The sequence below is a fragment of the Plecotus auritus genome (assembly GCF_963455305.1).
Source record: "Plecotus auritus genome assembly, chromosome: 3".
Classification (NCBI taxonomy): Eukaryota; Metazoa; Chordata; class Mammalia; order Chiroptera; family Vespertilionidae; genus Plecotus; species Plecotus auritus.
In genome coordinates this window covers 52,176,482-52,182,095 of record NC_137772.1, presented here as the reverse complement: position 1 = coordinate 52,182,095, position 5,614 = coordinate 52,176,482, and the positions used below count along the sequence as shown (strand labels likewise).

Sequence of the window (5,614 nt, the reverse complement as noted above, 5' to 3'; positions counted from 1 at the left end):
ATCTGTGGATTACTGGTGTAGTCTGAATCATCATGAGAAATTGCAGAGTCAAGAATAAAAGAGAGCCGAAACCGGTTTGGCTCAGTGGATAGAGCGTCGGCCTGCAGACTGAAAGGTCCCGGGTTCGATTCCAGTCAAGGGCATGTACCTTGGTTGCGGGCACATCCCCAGTGGGAGGTGTGCAGGAGGCAGCTGATCCATGTTTCTCTCTCATCGATGTTTCTAGCTCTCTATCCCTCTCCCTTCCTCTCTGTGAAATATCAATAAAATATGTTAAAAAAAAAAAAAAAAGAATAAAAGAGAGCCCTAGCTGGTTTTGATCAGTGGATAGAGCATTGGCCTGTGGACTGAAGGTTCCCAGGTTTGATTCCAGTCAGGGGCACATGCCCAGGTTTCGGGCTCAATCACCAGTAGGGGGTGTTCAGGAAGCAGCCAATCAATGATTCTCTCTCATCATTGATGTTTCTATCTCTCTCTCCCTCTCCCTTCCTCTATGAAATCAATAAAAATTTAAAACCATATATTTTTTTAAAAAAGAAGAAAAGAGATAGCTGCTAGACCTGAGATCTTATGTTCATAAAGCAAAGTTCTGATAAGACAATTACATATAAAAGCAGCTTCAGGATTATTTTAAAAATAGAAACCTATATTAAACTAGATACTAAAAAGTCAACATGAATTGATATTATACTACTAGAGGCCTGGTGCAGGAATGCGTGCACCATTGGGATCCCTTGACCTGGCCTGTGGGATCAGGCCAAAACCGGCTCTCCAATATACCCTGAGGCGTCCCAGATTGTGAGAGGGTGCAGGCCAGGCCGAGAAACCCCACCGGTGCACAACCAGGGCCAGGGAGGGACACAGGAGGTTGGCCACCCAGGGAGGGACCGAGGGAGGGCTCCAGGGCATGTCTGGCCCATCTCACTCAGTCCCTATTGGCCAGACCCCAGCAGCAAGCTGACCTACCGGTCAGAGAGTCAGCCCCCTGGTGGTCAGTGCACATCATAGCAAGCAGTTGAGTGGCCTTAGCATATCATGCACATATTATGCTTTGATTGGTTGAACAGAAGACCAGATGACCGGACACTTAGCATATTAGGCTTTTATTATATGGGATTCCCAAACTTTAAAAGACATATTTACTTGTGAGCACAACTCAAATATCCTCTAGCAGATTCCAAGCTTAATTCAACCTATAAAAATTCAGCTGGGGTGAGGGGTCGTGTCTCGCTGCTGCCGGCTGGCGGGGCATGGTGTTGGGCACCGGGCCCGCCTCGCCTGTCTCGAGGTGCCCAGGGTAAAGGCAGCAGTAATGCTGATGCTGGCGAGCAAACTGAAGCGGGATGATGGTCTCAAAGGGTCCTGGATGTCAGCCACAGCCTCTGACTCCACTCGGAGGGTGTCTGTGAGAGACAGACTGCTCCTTAAAGAGGTTGCAGAACTTGAAGCTAACTTACCTTGTACATATAAAGTGCATTTTCCTGATCCAAACAAGCTTCATTGCTTTCAGCTAACTGTGACCCCAGATGAGGGTTACTACCAGGGTAGAAAATTTCAGTTTGAAACCGAAGTTCCTGATGCATACAACATGGTGCCACCCAAAGTGAGATGCTTGACCAAGGATCTGGCACCCCAACATCAGAGAGACGGGCGAGATATGTCTGAGTTTACTGAGGGAACATTCGATCGACAGAGCTGGCTGGCCTCCCACGAGGACATTAAAGGATGTTGTTTGGGGATTAAACTCTTTGTTTACTGATCTTCTGAACTTCGATGACCCACTGAATATCGAGGCTGCAGAGCATCACCTGAGGGACAAGGAGGACTTCCGGAACAAAGTGGAAGACTACATTAAGCGGTACGCCAGATGATAGGAGGGGCGCTGCAGCGCGGACTCTGCTAGAGGGTCGTCTCCAGCTCTCGAGGGGGCCTCCCTCACAGTCCTCGCTTCCCTCAGACCCTGGCTCTGCTGGGTCCTGTGACATGTCCTGCGGAGGAACCTCTTCATGACTGCCCATTGTAGACAGAGTTCCACATAAATACAGCAAGAAAATGCGTTTGGAATCTAAAGAGTTGTCTGCTTACCTTAACATGTTTACTTTGTGAACCTGTACTGTATAAGCTGAGGAAATGCTTGAGAAGTTGTAATGAACTCAGAATCGGTGCTTGCTTCTTACCTTCCCCCAAATCACTTTCCTGCACAGCATGCCAATGACCTGCCAGGAGCTGGCAGGTGGGCGGTCCCGAGCCCACTGCAAACTGATTGGATGCACAGTCTCTTATCTCCTCCCATGAAGGTCAGCCCTGCCTCAGTGTCTGAGGCTTCCCAGAATGCAGTCATTCACTGTAGATCTCTTACCGAAATTCGTATTTTATTTAATGTAAGTATATTTCGGAACAGAAAGAAAAAAAAAAATTCAGTTGGCTGGAAAACTAGACACCTTTGTTGAGGTAGTGCTCCAGATTCCTAGGAGATTGGAGATTTATTATAGTAGAAGCACTGGTAGGTCATGCCCAGTGAACTGCTGTCTGCCAGGAAGACAGAGGATTCTCTCCAGGAGCTGTGGGCTCCAGGATCTCAGTAAAGGATTTTCACCCAAGTTTAGGTCTGAGTTGTAATAAAAAGGGAAGATATTTGGTAGAAAATGTAAAATCCATTATGTTACCTATTGAGGTTACTGGCTGGGACCTCGATTTTCTGATCCACGCAGAAAAGATTTGAAGGTCAATGAAAATGAAAGTGAAGCAAAAAAGGATTCATTGAAGACATGTTTCAAATGAGGAGCAGGCCAGTCAAGAGAGAGCATGGCCCCCAACTCCTTAAAAGAGAGGTTTTCTGGGCGAAGCCTTTCATTTGCATTTAGGGATGACTGACAGAAACTATATTTCTTCTGGGCATTCCCTTACCCAGAATGTATACAGAAAAACCCACAAGGGACCGGTCAAAACCAAAATGCAAATTTTACTATAATTAGCCCAGGGCCCTAGTAAGGTTTCTTTGTCATTGAGGTCATGTCAATTTCCTCTGAGCTTGTGCCCATAACTGGCTGGCTCCAAACTTGCCTTCTGCTAGGCCACCCATAGAGAGGTGGTCTGAAGTTGATGTTGATCTGACCCCTGTTCAGGCCCCCAGGGTAGGCCCCACCCCAGCCGCTCAGGTCTAACTTCCTACCTAACAATTACACAGGGAAGTAATATAGAAATGTCAGAGAGCTGCGAGCCCGGAAGGGCCACTTAAGGTCAAGGTGTCCACACTGAAGATCAAGAATTAAGGAAAATGAAGCCAGGGTCTGAAATCAGATTGGTCAGAAAAGAGAACATGTAAATCTTATATAGTAAGAGAGCTATGAAAGAATATGGATGCAATAGTCAAAATTACTGCTAGAAGTCTGCCTCATCTAATAAAAGCTATTTCTTCAGAGCAAAAGCGCAATAAAAATAAAGTGGATCCAGACATTTTCTCCTTTTAGAAGACAGACCTGAGATTTGGAAGCCAGAAGTTATTTAGGAGATGAATAGCTATTAAGTTATTAACAACCAAATGTCCAGCCTGTTTCTTATTAGTCTTGGTTCAAATAGAACTTTCTTTATTGTCTTACTAACTTAGAGGATATGAATTAAATCAATATCTATAGTAAATTGTCCATAGATATTGCTTATCTTTGAACTACTAAGTAATTACTACTCCACTTGCTCCTACTTGATGTTGACTAGTTAATACAAGCATATTTTATTTTTTTATTTTATTTTTTTAAATATATTTTATTGATTTTTTACAGAGAGGAAGGGAGAGGGAGAGTTAGAAACATCGATCAGCTGCCTCCTGCACACCTCATACTGAGGATGTGCCCACAACCAAGGTACATGCCCTTGACTGGAATCGAACCCGGGACCCTTGAGTCCGCAGGCCAACGCTCTATCCACTGAGCCAAACTGGTCAGGGCAATACAAGCATATTTTAATGGACTATCATTCTCTAATACAAATGCCATTGACTGCAAGGGACTGTTTTATGGGACACTAATAGAAAACATTACATATACAATTTTGGAAAAAATTCTAACCACATTGCATCTTTATTTTGCACTTATAGAAATAACTCATTCACCCTTATTTAGACCTAGATATTATCTATCATTCTTATGTGTACATAAGGAAGTAAAATATAAATTAAGTAAATGGATTAAGGTATGTGTAAAATTTCTTTTCACTCAGTGTCAGCAGCTTTCAGATTTTTCAATGAAATATCATCTTCAGTGACATCAAGAGAGTTGACACCTCACTATTGTCTTGGGGATTTTATTCCCAGCTGTTAGCACCTATCCTGAAAGTGCCATTCTCATGCACAGGCAATGACAGCACATTCCACCTGCTGCCTGTCTGCAGTGATTCTAAGATGAGCCTCGTTTCCAACGTACTTAACTGGCAAATTGGGGGGAAATGAACTAGAAATTCCTAGCTCAATAGTTTTGTCTTAGTTACCTTGCAGGTCACACAGTTTCCTCTCCTCGTGTGAAAGATTTGTAAGGACAGGGACCCCAAAGTGGGAGTCCACTGTGGAGTGAGGGTATTATGAAGTCCATTTGCCTACAGATATATGCCATCTTCTGAAATTGATCTTCACATAAGATTTTATTTCCTAATAGGTTTAAAATATGATCAGGGGGAATATTTTCCTTTAATACAGATGAGAATAAATAAAATGTAAGTACCACTTTGAATGGTTTACAAGGCCATTGCCAGCAGGTTGCAGTTTTGAAAAAAAGGATAATGTTCTATGTAAAGTGGACAGATTATTAGATGGCAAATATAAAACCCCGAAATGTGTGTTTTTAAATTTTGTGGTAACAATAGATTATTTGAATGGAAATTCATTTCAGGTGGTCAAACTTTTAATTCGGAGTCTCTAGTTCAATTCTTCAAACATAAGATCTTTAATTGCCATTTATTGTTAGACATTTGGGAATAAAATGTAAAGCAAAATAGACTTGAGAACAGTTCCCTTTCTAAGAGAAAACACACACAATTAAGCAATAGACATAAAATGCAGTATATTCTAATAGTAATAGGTTGCTATGGGACCATATACTATTATAGCAATATCGCTCTGTATCCAAATGCACAATATAAGAAGTGTCACTTTATTTGCTAAAATTAATTTAAGTTTTTCTATAAGCTTTCAATGCCTCCAGGCCCTTCAGAAATGTTCTGTCATTAATTCTAGGGGTATTTGGTGTGGGTTTATACTCTGATACAATCATTCAGTCAAAGAACATTTCTTGAGTATCTATAATGAGCATTAGTACAGTTATTGCACCTCTATAGCCCAAAGACATTTTAGAGAGGGAGAGGGAAATAAAAACATCAATGATGAGAGAGAATCATTGATTGGCTGCCTCTGGCATGCCCCCCACCAGGAACCGAGCCTGCAACCCAGGCTTATGCCCCCACCAGGAATTAAACCGGGACCTCCTGGTTCATAGGTCGATGCTCAACCACTGAGCCACAACAGCTGGGCACATAAACCATGTTGACCGTTAGTATTACTTGGGCAATAGCAAAACCAAACTCCTGGTTCTGAAAGCTAAAACTCCTCTCATGATTTTCCCTTCCT

General features: G+C 42.7%; 1 pseudogene across 1 annotated transcript; it reads left to right on the top strand.

Moving 5' to 3' along the window:
• The first annotated feature begins 1,218 nt into the window (after nt 1-1,218).
• LOC308244785 (NEDD8-conjugating enzyme UBE2F-like) lies at nt 1,219-2,179 on the top strand (annotated as a pseudogene). The gene has a single exon. The product of its transcript is annotated as an NEDD8-conjugating enzyme UBE2F-like (transcript).
• The last annotated feature ends 3,435 nt before the right edge of the window (nt 2,180-5,614 follow it).